Here is a 15,826-nt window from a genome sequence, read left to right on the forward strand (position 1 = left end):
CATACCACATCTGCTGCATGCTGTTCTAATTGATGCCAATTAAAGAATGGGTATAGGGCCGTCTGCTTGCATACTAATGCTCTGGGGTATGTGTCCAAACTGTCCCATTGTACTAATGGAGCACAAGTCTAATCTCTGTCTTTTAGCATGCACACTGCTCACATGGAGATAGTAACCGTTAAGGGACAATCAGTGCATTGGTAAGAGACCACTTTCTGAAACTCACTGGCCTCAAACACTTGCAAATCTACCTGTTCTGTAACTTACATATACTTGAAATCTTGAAATAGCATGCATCTTCTACCAATGACTTCTCCACAACACCTTCTTGCTGTAAATGTGCTCTCAATGAGTTGCAATAGAGTTTTAAAAAACAATTAAATAAAATAATTTGGGGCTGATAAAACTGCCTTTAATTTCCCGTCTACACGGATGCAGCAATTAGTCACAGAACTCAATTGATATATTCAGTTGCTTTATTTGGACAAGCAGTTTCCTCAATTAAATTAAATGAGATTCTTATTAACTGAAGCTACAGAGCAAAATAATACCCATACATACCACTCTGAAACATTCTCTGCCAACTAATTTCCAAACACACCACTTACCTATTTGTAAGAAATTGAAGTATTAGTTGAGGGGAGTGAGAACCCACCTGAAATAGTAATATCAGTCCTTGTCAGGGTGAACCACTGAATTCACTAAATAAGCCTGTGCTTAACTCTTTGGTAACTTGGCACAAAGCAGTCAGTCTTAATTTTAGGAAACTGTTTAAAGTATTTATGCAGCACTCAGCCAGTAATACTCTGAAGACACAATACAAGAAAAATCCCAAACCAATTCAGAAAAATAAACAATATTTAAATTAATAAAATTACACCAAAATATTAAAAATCTAATAAATCAAAAAGAGGTACAAATTTTTAAATTTTGAATTAGAAATAGCACCAAAAGGCACAAAGCAACAACTGTGGTCATTTGGTCATGCAAAACAGGGTCAAAGTCAAAGTTAAGGCCCACTGCAATGGATCACCAATCGAATATGGGGAATAGGTTCATCTGGGAAGGTTACCTTTAGACTTTTAAACTTTTATGGGGAAAAAATGGCTATCGAAGAGTCCGAAGCACGGCTCAACAATGGCATTTGCTGAATAGGAGGGTCCCAGTGCAGTTGTCTATAAAAGTGAGAAAGCTCAGACTAGACAAAGTCCAAAGACTGTGCCCGGGAATTGGCTCAACGTAGACCAGCTGCTGCTTGGCACTGGTCCCAATGAAGCCCTCTACCTTCGGAATTAGAACATTTTCTGCAGCAGGGCAGCTGCTGATGTCAACTGGCGATTTGGCATCAATTTTATGTAAATTTGACATTGATTTGACATCAACGGCTTTAACAGCAGTCCTAGTCACATCGGTTTTCCAGGCAGAAAGTTGGAAAAAGTTTCTACGTCATACTTCTTGTAGTGTGGTGACAGAAGGAGTGCCCTCTAACACCAGTCAATGATCCAGGAGCTGGGGGGGGGTCACCGTTTGGGGGTTATCACTCACTCCAGCAGAGACCAGCAGTAAGGTCCAGGACAGGTGCACCTGGTACTGTTCTGGTGGGCAGTTGCATGGGAAAAGGCCTCTGGAAGCTTGTTGTGTCACCGTAGCTCAAACAGGTCAGCCAATTAAACTTTGGAGTCACTACTGAGGTCCTGGGTTCAGGGAAAGCAGTCTTCCTTCAGGTTCTTCAGACTGCAGAGCAATCCTTCTTCTGATTCTTCATAGGTCCTGAAGTGCTCTGAGGGTTGGTCTGTAGGGTTCACTTTTATGCCTAAAACCAGCCTGTGGGTGGAGGGCAAGCTTTATGTTTACCCCCCTAAACAGTTCTGGTCAGTGCCCCCCACCACTGGGTTTGGTGTCATTCTGACTAGAGAAACAGAAGAGAGGCAAGCATAGGTGTGATTATGGGCCTGATTCCAACCCTGGCAGGCGGCGGTAGCCGTCCGCTAGGCGGGAACCGGCATTTGGCCGCCATGCGGCCAAAATACCGCTTCCGCCATTCTGACATTCCCGCTGGGCCGGCGGGCGCTAACCAAGTTAGCGCCAGCCGGCCCAGCGGGAATGGGGGCCGCAACACAGGAGCCGGCTCCAAATGGAGCCGGCGGTGTTGCGGCGGTGCGACGGGTGCAGTTGCACCCGTCGCGCTTTTCACTGTCTGCTAGGCAGACAGTGAAAAGCTTTATGGGGCCCTGTTAGGTGGCCCCTGCACTGCCCATTCCAGAGGCCAGAGGCCCCAGGGGCCCCAGGACACCCCTTACCGCCAGCCCCTTCCTGGCGGTGAAAACCACCAGAAACAGGCTGGCGGTACGGGGGTCAGAATCCCCAGGGCAGCGCTGCTTGCAGCGCTGCCCTGGCGGATTCTCCCAGCTGGGGCAAAAACGGCGGATGACCGCCGGCCCCGGCAATCCGACCGCGGCTTTACCGCCGCGGTCGGAATGGGGATTGAAGCACCGCCAGCCTGTTGGAGGTGCTTCCGTCATTCGTGGCCCTGGCGGTCTTGGACTGCCAGAGTCAGAATGACCCCCTATATCTGCTACTGACAAGCTAGGGGTCCTCTGAAGTTCATGGAGGGTCTTGGTAGGGGCCCCTCCTCGCAACTAGAGTCCTTTGTAGAGCCCTTTGTCTACTGTCTGGGAGCAATACACATCTCACCACAGGGGAGCCATCGGGGGTCAGGTGACCGCTGGACACTGACAGGAAAGCCTTTTGGTTTGAGGCAGGAAGATGACAACTTTCTGGAAGTGTGATTTCCAAGATAGTGATATAAAATCGGACTTGATCATTAAGTTGGCTTTTAAATTACTAATAAAATGAGTCCTTGAATCTTTTTCCTAGGAGTTTCCCAAACTGAAATTGAGCACTATAAGTTGCAGCAGATCCTTCTCCCAGATAGTAAACATACAACTGTCTCGCTTCCTGGAAGACAACAACATACTCAACATCTCCCAGTCTTGATTCCGCAAAAACCACAGCACCGAGACCGCCCTCATCGCTGCACAGACAACATCAGGACCAGATTGGACAAGGTCAAAACTGTCGCCCTCATCCTCCTAGACCTCTCCGCAGCTTTCAACACCATATGCCACCAAACCCTTCACACACGTCTCTTCGACGCCGGAAGTCGCCACAAAGCGCTGGACTGGCTCACCTCCTTCCTCTTTGAAAGAACTCAAAGAGTCCGCCTCACTCCTTTCCGGTCTACAGCCACCAAGACCATCTGTGGGGTCCCCCAAGGATCCTCCCTCAGCCCCACCCTTTCAATATCTACATGGCTCCACTCGCCAGCATCATCTGCCCCCACGGCCTCACCATCATTTCATACGCTGACCACACCCAGCTCATCGTCTCCCTCACGAGGAACCCATCTACCGTCAAGAATAACCTACATGCCGGACTCCTTGACATCGCTAACTGGATGACAACAAACCACCTCAAATTGAACTCAGAAAAAACTGAGATAATCATCTTCGGTCCCAACAAGAAAGCACGGAACGACTCTTGGTGGCCCACCACCCTAGGACCACCCCCAACACACACCACCCACGCACGCAATCTCGGCATCATACTGGACTCATCTCTCTCCATGACTCATCAAATCAACGCCATACCATCCTCCTGCTTCAATACCCTCCGCATGTTACGCAAGACTTTCATATGGATTCCTTTAGAAACAAGAAGAATAGTCACCCACGCCCTCATAAGCAGCAGACTAGACTACGGTAATGCCCCCTATGCAGGGATTACAGCCAAGCTTCAGATAAAACTCCAGTGCATCCAGAACGCAGCCGCATGTCTCATCCTCAACCTCCCTCAACACAAGCACATCTCCGCCCACCTCAGGTCCCCACACTGGCTGCCCATCAACAAAAGGATAATTTTCAAAATCCTTGTCCACACTCACAAAGACCTCCATGACACCGGACCGGCCTACCTCAATGAACGAATCAACTTCCACAAACCAACTCGACAGCTCCGCTCCGCCGACCTCCCCCTCCTAACAGTCCCTCCGGCGGCAGATCCCTCTCCCACCTCACTGACAAAACCTGGAACTCCCTCCCCACCAACCTACGCAAGACCCAGGACCTCCTAACCTTCAGAAAGCCCCTCAAAACATGGCTTTTCGAGCAGTAATCCCCCCCCCCAACCCCGGGCGCCTTGAGACCCTACGGGGTGAGTAGTGCGCTTAAGAAATTTGTTTGATTGATTGATTGACTGTTTTGTAACCCACTGTTATCCTATGCGAGAGCTAGCCTTGCCAGTGTGAAAAACAATTTTGGAGGTTTGCACTGCCAGGACATGTAAGATATTAAATATACATATATGTAAAATATACATGTCCCACTTTTTAATACCATGCCTCCTGCACTATGGGCAATTACAGTTCATTTTGACAGGTAGACATGGCAGTTTAAAAATAGACACCCAGACTGCAGTAGCAGGTCTGGAGATGGTTTAAAGTGTTATTTAAGTGGGTAGCACAATGAGTGCCTCGGTTCACTAGTACATGTCCCGGGTACATAGGGTACCATTCCCTAGGGCTCAAAAGTAAATTAAATGTGGCACAAATGGGTACACCAATTCAAACATGTTGGAAGAGAACAGTACTTTACCACTGGTTAGCAGGAATAAAGTGTGCAGAGTCCTTAGGGCAACAATCTGGGAGAATAACATGAAAAAATTGTCATTTCCAACAATAGTTTTTGCAGCTACACACAGGACTGGGAGAAACCTGGGTTTTGGTTGAAGGGGGGGGTGGAACACTACTGAAGCAGAAGCCACTATTCCTGTCAGATGCACCACAAAAGTCACTAAATTATCCTGTGCTTAACCCTCTGGTAATTTGGCACAAAAAAAGTCAGGCTTAACTTAGAGGTAATATGTAAAGTGCGTATTCAGCACACACAGTGATAAACTGAAAACACCACACAAGAAAAACAATCCCATTTCAATTTAGAAAAATAGAGTTTAGTAAATAAAATGAGACCAAAATGAAAACAATCCAATCAGTATAACTGGAAATATTGAATTTATAGATTAAAGAAGCACCAACTGAGAGTTTCTGGTCATGTCAGACTGGGAGAAAATCACAAGTTCAAGTCAACCACAATGGAGTGCAGACTGGGCACCAAACCAAGTTTGGCCCACTAAGAGTTGTATCTTATGTTTTTGGTGCAAGATCTGCACAGCGCAGCTTTGCATTGTCCAGCGTCAGTTCCAATGAAGCTTTTGTAATCAGGCTTTGCGTTGCTCTGTGTCATTTACGATGAAGCTGTCAGCTATGTGGTGAAGCTTTGCTGGGCTTTGCGCCCCTCACTGCCAGTTCCTATGAAGCTTTCAGCTGTGCAGTGAAGCTTTGCAGGGCTTTGCATCTCTCAGCACTGGTTCTGATAAAACTTTCAACTGTGTAGTGAGGCTTTGCCGGTCTTTGCATCACTCAGCATATGTTCTGATGAAGTTTGAAGCTGTGCGGTGAGGCTTCCTGTGTCTTTGTATTGTTTTATGCTCAAATTTTATCTGATGCTGGCCAACGTTCCAGGACCTGGGGAGGTACCTTTTGGGGATGAGGAACTCACTCCAGCAGAGGCCAACAGGGCTCAGGCATCTCTAATTGCAAGTTCAGGCAGGTTCAGTGCAGTAGGTCCGCTGGGCAGTTGCAGGGGGGTCCCTGGAGCTTATTGTGTTCATGTAGCTCGGAACAGGAGGTCAACCAGGTGATACAGGAGTCACTCAGGTTGCCTGGGATGAAGGGAGCAAGTCCAGTCTTCCTTTTCAGACAGCAGGGGAGGCATTAAGCAGCAGGGCACTCCTAGTTCTGGAGTGTCCATAGGTTCAGAAATGTACTGAAGAGTAGGTTTGATGGTCCTATTTTTATACCTGGTACCAGCTTTTAAGTGAAAGAAACTTCTGGACTTTCTCCCCACATATGGTTCTCAAATTCTCTTCCTCCCTGCCCTGGTCCCAGGATGTCAGAGGTGCAAAAAAGGCTACTGTGAAGTCCTTCATGATTGTGCTGTGGCAGCTCCTTTGAAATGTAAGTGGAGCTGTGCACAGCTCTGCCCCTCCCATCTTGGCAGGATGGCCCATCCAGCCAACCACTAATCTCAATTTGAGCCAATGACTGGGATGGACACATAAAGGTGAATTGCCCACTACAGCTCGTCATGTGACCCAGGATACAGGTACCAGATGGTTAGAATAAGGAAATGTCAAGTTTCTAAAAGTAGTATTTTCAGGAATGTGACTTAAAATCTGCCTTTACATTAAAGAGGAGTTTCAATTACAATTAATTAGATTATAAATATGACATTCCAATTTGCTCCCAATCAAAAGTCATCACATATTAAATGTAATAAGGTTACCCAATGTTATTCCATAGCAAAAAATAGGCCTTACGTAGTGGGAAACACATTTAGGAGATTTTCACTACCAGAACATGTACAGATGTCCTACTTTTAAAAGACAATGCACCCTTCACTTGGGCTCTTTTGGCCCTACCACACTAGTGACATATGTATTAAAAAAAGAAGATTTGGGTCTGAAAAAAATGATTTTTTCCAGGTTGAAATGTCAATTTAAAATTGCACATAAGTGGCAATGACAGGCCTGAGTTATGTTTTATAAGGCAATTTTACTGGGTGGCACAATGAGTGCTGCAGCCCACTATTAGTATTTAATTTACAGGCCCTGGGTTCAGGTAGCATCACTTTACTAGGGACTTATTAGTAAATTAAATGTGCCAATTGGGTGTACAGCAATTTTCCCATGTTTAAAAGGGAGAGTTCAAGCATTTTAGCACTGGTTAGCAGTGGTAAATTGCACAGAGTCCTAAAGCCAACAAAAATGAAGTTCAGAATACAGGAGGAGTTAAGGCAAAACGTTTGGGGTGACCCTGCAGAGAGGGACAAGAACAAAAAAACAGCAATTTTTTACCTTTTAGTTTTGGACAGGCCCTAACCACCACAGTCCAGTAATTATATGTTCGATGCTGCTAGCCCCGATTTACAGCCAAAACGTGATTACAATTTGAGTGCTAATTATAGGTGTGTGTGATCCCATGATTTGTGACAAGGAAACGCTGCTGTGAAACACAAAATATAACTGCACAAAGTGTCAAAATGCAAGAGTCCCAACTGGGGGATGCACCAACTGTAATTGGGTGCACATTACACACATGCTAACTTGAGCACTCTGCAATATCACAAATTAGTGGACGCGCAATTTGCACTCTATTTGAGCGGCCCAGTTGTGATTGGGACTAGGGTGTGCACTGTTTCACACCAAAGCTCCATCATGCCTTCTACCTTTCACCTTTTTGTCACCAGTATGCCCCATCTGTTTATTGTTATCACAACTGTATTTACTCTTGCCACCATCAGACACTCTCACAATTCCTACTTAAATCAATTATAGAAACCATAACATCCAAACATTATGTAACTTCTATAATGTCGTCTTCTTCACAATCTCCTGTCTCTGACCTTTCACCTAACCTTATTTTATTTCAATTATGAAAAGTTACTTGAAGGAATTGAATTCCTTCTGTATTCATTTCCACATTCATGTCATTTACACTTATACATTGGGAGGTGCTGTGCATTGCTTTGTTCTTTTTTAATACATCAGCATTTTGCAACCCGCTGTTCAGATCTAAAATTAAATATCATTTTAAGATGATGATCATTTTACTGACAGTTTCTTATACATTGTTATTAAAAAACGCAAGTTTATTTAGGCTATCGAAGAATATCACAGTGCACAACCATACGCTTACCAATCACGATTAACATCTTCTAAACTAACAGAAAATGAAACGAATGATTGGCTGACTCAGAAATCTTTATCACCTATCGTTAAGAGTTCTGTATTGATATGCCGGTGGTGATTTCCAGAGTGGAACAGGCCCGGACATCTAGAAGAGAAGTGTCCCACATTCACAAATTACGATACAAGGCTTTTACACCATATTTTGATTTAGTCACACCTGGTCAGCGAAAATTTGTGACAACTGGTGGATTTTAAAACACAATGTGCATAACACGATCAGATTTTAACGTATCCTTGAAGATGGTATTGGGATTAACCACTAACATAAATCGTATGTAAATTAGAGTGAGGTCGCCCAGCGCTAGGTGGGTGCGTTTCTCTTCCCTCCGACCGGTTTGCCTACGTGCGTGTTTCTGTAACTTTATAGCTTCAGCAATTGCTCTGCTCATTTGATTTAGTAATGCACTAAACATCAAGAAACCAGTCTCCTTGCCCACACGGACCTCGTGGAAGACTGTTCTACCATTACCCTGAGGCCAGATAAGCCACTCTGGCCTCTGGGAATTGTTCTTTCAAAAGAGACAGCAGCACGCAATCTCTTGTTTCAACTAAATAGATACCTCTCTAACATGAAAGTTCCAGCATGCAAATAATTGTGTGTTTAAACTGCAGCTGAAACCCACACTGGAGGAACGTATCCACCCATCATTGAATACTATTAAGTAAAGTTACTTAAGACGATACACCAACAGAACAGACAAAGCAGACAATATGCCCATTCTATAGAAGAATTCAGAATAAAGGCAAGGGATTGAAAGAAGGAGCTATGTCTTGTTTCATTAGAGAACCCACTCATATACGTCTCACCTTTGTATCTTCAGTGGTGACTTGAATGTTATGACAAAACATATTGCACAAAGAATGATTGCTTTGAAAAATATTATAATTGGTCATGGTGTCCAAAATGCGTTCCGAGCTCTAGTCAGAAAAACTGAAATGCCCTGTTTTTAACTTAACTCCTCCCACTCAGCGAAGCAACAACCTGCCAGGTCACTTCTGCACACTCAATAGACACTACCTCTTTCTGGGACAACCAACCACTCACCTCTTCTATTCACTTGAAAAAAAATGAAAATCATAGTCCCTTCTCCTCCCTTCAGTTGTGAACTTAATAGTGAGGGCAATGTTTGATCCAAACACAGTGGAACTCCTGAGTGCTGTTACACTATGAACATTTTAATCAGGCTCCTTTTATATTTTCAGTTCAGCTTCAAACTTGTATACTTAAATTAGTAATGCATCCAAGTCCTTTGTCCTTCTGGTCATATGCTAAGTTAGTTTCCTTCTACTCCAGCCCCACAAAATCTCTAATTGATTGCCCACCATTATTCTGGCATCCAGATGTCCAGGCTTCTTCCCCCTCTCCTTGCAGCTCATCTTTCCTGTCTAACTTTTATTTAGTTTGCAGGCCCATTGGGGGGGCAATTCTAATTTAGGCATTTTCCTATGGAGTCTAGAGCGGGGATACTAGAATGCCTTAATAGCATTCAAAATGTCCCAATTCCAGAGGAGGGGGAAAGAAAATGCATTTTGCCACATCTGACCAAATTCCAAGATAGTGTTTGCTTTGCTATCCCCTAACTTAAGAGTCCGTTGTTACCTCAGCTCGAAATACTTGGTCCATTTACCTACTGAGGCCTCATTCCAAGTAGTTGGGAAGGAGCCATTGTTTTTTCCACCATCGGAGCAACAGATAGGCCACCATAGTGTTATGCCACCTGCACAAGTACGGCCACAGCTCCCACCAAAAACAGCCTGGGATGCCACAGACCCCTAATATCCTCCCCCCCCCCTCCAGAAAAAAATTCTGCGGACGCCCTTGCTGTGTGCATATCCTTAACAGTGGCTGATGCCAAATTTCTGAGTGTCCAATTATTATGTCTTCGCAAGACCTTTCTCAGGATCATTTGTTAACTGCATGCATTTCACCAATTCCCGGAAGAAATATTTTAGTCTTGTCAAAAAGTCTCCATTTATGAGGTACACAAATAATCGAATTGGCACTGTACAATGAAGAGTTAGCACTGATATACAGGGAGTGCAGAATTATTAGGCAAATGAGTATTTTGACCACATCATCCTCTTTATGCATGTTGTCTTACTCCAAGCTGTATAGGCTCGAAAGCCTACTACCAATTAAGCATATTAGGTGATGTGCATCTCTGTAATGAGAAGGGGTGTGGTCTAATGACATCAACACCCTATATCAGGTGTGCATAATTATTAGGCAACTTCCTCTCCTTTGGCAAAATGGGTCAAAAGAAGGACTTGACAGGCTCAGAAAAGTCAAAAATAGTGAGATATCTTGCAGAGGGATGCAGCACTCTTAAAATTGCAAAGCTTCTAAAGCGTGATCATCGAACAATCAAGCGTTTCATTCAAAATAGTCAACAGGGTCGCAAGAAGCGTGTGGAAAAACCAAGGCGCAAAATAACTGCCCATGAACTGAGAAAAGTCAAGCGTGCAGCTGCCACGATGCCACTTGCCACCAGTTTGGCCATATTTCAGAGCTGCAACATCACTGGAGTGCCCAAAAGCACAAGGTGTGCAATACTCAGAGACATGGCCAAGGTAAGAAAGGCTGAAAGACGACCACCACTGAACAAGACACACAAGCTGAAACGTCAAGACTGGGCCAAGAAATATCTCAAGACTGATTTTTTTAAGGTTTTATGGACTGATGAAATGAGAGTGAGTCTTGATGGGCCAGATGGATGGGCCCGTGGCTGGATTGGTAAAGGGCAGAGAGCTCCAGTCCGACTCAGACGCCAGCAAGGTGGAGGTGGAGTACTGGTTTGGGCTGGTATCATCAAAGATGAGCTTGTGGGGCCTTTTCGGGTTGAGGATGGAGTCAAGCTCAACTCCCAGTCCTACTGCCAGTTCCTGGAAGACACCTTCTTCAAGCAGTGGTACAGGAAGAAGTCTGCATCCTTCAAGAAAAACATGATTTTCATGCAGGACAATGCTCCATCACACGCGTCCAAGTACTCCACAGCGTGGCTGGCAAGAAAGGGTATAAAAGAAGGAAATCTAATGACATGGCCTCCTTGTTCACCTGATCTGAACCCCATTGAGAACCTGTGGTCCATCATCAAATGTGAGATTTACAAGGAGGGAAAACAGTACACCTCTCTGAACAGTGCCTGGGAGGCTGTGGTTGCTGCTGCACGCAATGTTGATGGTGAACAGATCAAAACACTGACAGAATCCATGGATGGCAGGCTTTTGAGTGTCCTTGCAAAGAAAGGTGGCTATATTGGTCACTGATTTGTTTTTGTTTTGTTTTTGAATGTCAGAAATGCATATTTGTGAATGTTGAGATGTTATATTGGTTTCACTGGTAATAATAAATAATTGAAATGGGTATATATTTGTTTTTTGTTAAGTTGCCTAATAATTATGCACAGTAATAGTCACCTGCACACACAGATATCCCCCTAACATAGCTAAAACTAAAAACAAACTAAAAACTACTTCCAAAAATATTCAGCTTTGATATTAATGAGTTTTTTGGGTTCATTGAGAACATGGTTGTTGTTCAATAATAAAATTAATCCTCCAAAATACAACTTGCCTAATAATTCTGCACTCCCTGTACACCTGTCCTTTGGCTTCCTGCATCAGGCAGTGCTGAATAGACCCTCTGGAGCCCATGATCATAGTGATGAACCGGAGATTTATTTTCGAGGTTGTTAGTTCATAAAACTGTGTGTTGACACTAATCAACACCTAGCCATCGTAAAGGCAACTAATGGCTACCCGATAGCCTTGAAGGGATAGACCAGCCATACAGTTCGTTGTATCATCACAAATTCTCCTGGACAACACACTATGCAAGTTGTAGTGCATTAAGTGATTCTACCCAACCCAACGTATTGTTTAAATTAGGCACAGAAGAGATGGCAATGGGCTTCCTGAATGTCAAATGTCACATTGTGAGCTACATTTACAGGTCCGTTTACAGACACCTATCTGCCTCACACAGCCACAATTGATGAAAATATTGCTGCTTTTATACTATAAAACAACTTCAGTGTGATTGTTAATATTGTAATTACATTTTAATTGTTAAAGTGTTATTGTTTTTCTTGGATCAAAAGACATTTCAAAGATTATAGAAACAGCAGCGGAAATACTTTTTAGACAAACCCGTAAAATAACAAAGACTATCGACATTTGAAAACTAATTGGTCCTTTTTGTATTGTACAGAAATCCTCCTAATGCAATAGTAGTATCAACGTTCCAGATTGCACCTAACAGATCAAGCACTTTCAGTTTCAATTTAATCCTGTATTGTAAAAACACAGGGCGCACATACGTGTTACACTTCTAAAACAACAAAGCAATATAAAAGTAAATACTTTTAGAAAATGTACAGTGCAATATGCAAAGGCAATAGTAGTTTATACAACAGCCATACATTATTTGATTTGTCGTTAGGGTTTAAACCACAATCGCCATCTCGAAATGGCATTTCTCATTTGAGGATCTGGAGACAATTTAAGATAGTGACTACACTCAGCATTGCCCAAATACATATTAGTCAAGGATACTGAGTGCTTGGATTAAACATTGCAATTTACTTTATTTTCTAACAAGTAGTTCATGTAGCAACTTTCAGCCAATAGAGGACAGCTCACAAGCATCAGCAAAAGTAACCTTAAGGTTTGCAAATGCAGCATATTTCGCACAAGAAAATTGATTTTCTAGATTAACCATTTCTTTTAAACACAGTAAAAAATGTATTATTCTCAGAACCTTTCACTTTAAAAAAAATAACTGGCTATTCTTTTCCCAAAGAAATCCCTAAAACATGAACCAAGTTGTAATTGGAAAGCCTGAAGAGCCCAGGACTACGAATCTTAATAACGTTCTATCAAATTAAGCTTATCTTTTAGAAGTTTAGTTCATTCTCGATTTCACTCCCAGCAGGGATGGTACAACTTTTGAATTAACTGCCTTTGATATATTATATTTTCAAGATTATTTGAAAAGGAGATTATTTGCTACATGACTGTGTGCGTCATGATAAAGCCATGGTGCATTTTCTATCAGTAACCAATACTGATATCTCTATTTGAAGTTACAATATACTGTGTGGATTTGGGTGTACTCTATGGTAAGGCTGGAAAGCCCATTCTTGCAGAACATTCACAAATACCGTCTTGGGTCCAGTCAGGTAGGTTTAGCTGTGACTGCGAGCAGTAAGGCTTAGCAAAGGAACAATATGAAAAGCATTTAACAGCATCAAACAACAGAATAAGAAAGTCATACAAGACAAAAGAAACAAGACACTCATTTATAAAAATAGCGCATATTTTATAAATATTTAGAGGCCTGAATCATCAAAATCCACCAGAGGGTTTCGGACATACCGATAATGGAAATAATAAATAACATTTATATCAGCTGGGAACAAGCATTGGCCAACAAAATGTTTGGAAACTTTTTTAGTTTGTAAAAGTTAGTTTGGCAACTCCAGCCCAAATTAGGCAACCAAGTCTGGCAGGACAGTTGTCTAGGGATCGAGAAAAGATACTTTGGACAGTTACCTGGCCACCAGAGTGTTTTTAGAGCACGATCCAAACTTTACATAATGACAGCCATAGACAACAATGGAGTGGTCCTGATGCTGAGCCATGTAGGCTAAAGATGTTCAGTAATGCTCCTGATGGTGTGCGGCTGACAGGGGTGAAGTCTGAGTCTTCAGTCCACAGGTGAGTGTGAGCAACTCTGTCCACAAATTTCAGGGTCCAACGAAATCCTCTATGCAGGGTGCCAAGGGCTGCCGATGCAGACCTTGCACTTTTGCAACACAGCTGTCACAGTGCAAATCTTTGGTGGAGGCCAGTGTCCCTCTTGGTTGATGAATCCAGTCACAACCAACACCCATGGGTCCAGCAGACATGAGTGCACCTTTTGCCTATCTCTGAATTGTTTCTATGGTGTGCCCGGCATCAGGTGGCACCAAAACCTCTGCGGTGGCTACCAGAGATGCATCTTGGGATCTTTAAGCTTAACTTTTCCCAGTGTCATTCTGGGAGCACAGCCAGCAAACCCTTGTAGTCTCTGCTTTAGACTGGGGCCAAGAAATAGCTTTTCCCCAAGTCAGGCATGCAGAGTCAGACCCAAACTCCACTAGCCTAAAGTGCAGCAGGTGCAGTCACTCCGGTGTATCCTGTAAAGATTCAAGCTCAGTAAGCATGGTGTCCCAGCTAGCAGATAAAGGATACTTGCACCAGCGCAGCGTATTGTCCCTCCGCAGTGCCACCCCCTAAGCCCGCGCCCACAACAGAAAAGAGTGCAGCCAAGCCCTCAAAGGCGGAGGTTCAGATGCTCTCCAACTCCTAGTGAGGGGGCATTTTGCTGTTAGCAAACCCAAGTCCAGGAAATGTGTAGTCACCATGTGCTCCTAGATCTGGGGAATAAACCCAGTAGGCATGCCTCCCATCTGTTTAAGGCTGGGTGTGTCGTGCAGGTGGAAAGGGAAATGACCACATACTGACAGTAGGCACCCAGTGAGGGGCAAGACCACATCATGTTCAGGAAATCAGCCGCAACCAACGCACATCTAGGACAGCACGTATCCGTCCGGTGAAAGTACCTATTAATGTTCTCAGGGGTGAAGTACGCCCTGTGGAATATATAGAATTGGATCAGTCGGAAGCGCACATTCCCTGGAACATGCGTGAGGCCTGCCTGCGCTATCCCCCACTCCCTGTCCGTGAAAGGTCTAGTTAGGTTGTCTTACCAGTGGGCACGCAGCTCAGCATGTGCAGGAGTGGTATGAATTTGTAGTGCGCTGGCTAGCCAGTGAACCTGGTGTGTGCCATGATCCATAACCTGTATGTATTGAACCATTAGGTGGGTTGAGAATTCCCCTGATACATCTCTCCAGTGAAGGGACAAAGAGATCAGTGTGCACTCTCTAAATAAATCTCCTAGTGAGTGTATACCGGCTGCATGCCATGTCTCTAGCTCTGCTGTCGACGTAAAAGTGGTATTTCTAGGGGTGCCCAATAAAGGCAACACTGGCGCATAAGGAGTTATCAGGCATGTAATCTTTAAACTTCTACGATAGCAGCGGTGCGCCACCCCTAAAAGAAGAGAGTTTGGTACCCTGGTACGTGTGTTGGGGTGGAATAAATGAGATATGCTAGCCATTGTCCATTGAGGCCCTGTCGTGGCCGTGTCCGACAAGTTGTGACCTGAAAGCCAATAGGTCGGCAATTGTAATTGTGCAGCCAAATAATAGTGTTCTAAATTAGGCACAGCCAGGCCGCCCCTGCCCTTGGCGCATATAGTTTTGCCAATGCCACCCTGCAGCGACCAGCACCCCAGATGAACTCTCTTATCCTGGATTCCAAGTCCTGGAAAAACTTTTCCGGTATATAAATGGTAGGTTGGAGAAGTAATATAAAAGACGGGGAAGCACTACCATCTTCAGGCGGGCCACTCGTCCCGCCACAGACAACGGTAGTGTCTTCCAGAAGGTCATTTGTGCATGGATGGAGGTGACCGCGTTCCTAATGTTGCCATCATGTAAGTCAGTATCTGAGTGATATACTCAAACCCTAACATATCTGAAGGACCTGGGTTGCCACAGCAACGGGGTACCAGACAGGCGCAGGGCTGGGTCTCCTGAGTCTGGGTAAAATTGGAATAGACACGACTTACCCCAGTTAACTCGTAGGCCCGATAGTGAGGAAAAAGTTGCAGCACTTCCGCTACCTCAGCAGGCACACCCGAGATAGATCTAAAATAAAGCAGTAGATCATCTGCATAGAGGGACATGATGGGCAGACCGTCCCCCAGTGGAATGCCCCAATTTGCCCCACAATGGCGGAGCTTTGCTACCAGTGGCTCTATAGCTAGTAAAAACAGTAAGGGAGAAAGAGGGCAGCCTTGCTGGGTGCCTCTGCCCATTAGTATCGGATCAGAGATAGCGGAGCCAGTACG

General features: G+C 44.3%; 1 protein-coding gene across 1 annotated transcript in view; it reads right to left on the bottom strand.

The window, feature by feature from the left end:
- The window catches only part of COL19A1 (collagen type XIX alpha 1 chain), a 2,318,824-nt gene that overhangs the window by 2,209,013 nt on the left and 93,985 nt on the right, over positions 1 to 15,826 (bottom strand). The window lies entirely within an intron of this gene.

Source organism: Pleurodeles waltl, chromosome 5 (genome assembly GCF_031143425.1).
Source record: "Pleurodeles waltl isolate 20211129_DDA chromosome 5, aPleWal1.hap1.20221129, whole genome shotgun sequence".
NCBI lineage: Eukaryota > Metazoa > Chordata > Amphibia > Caudata > Salamandridae > Pleurodeles > Pleurodeles waltl.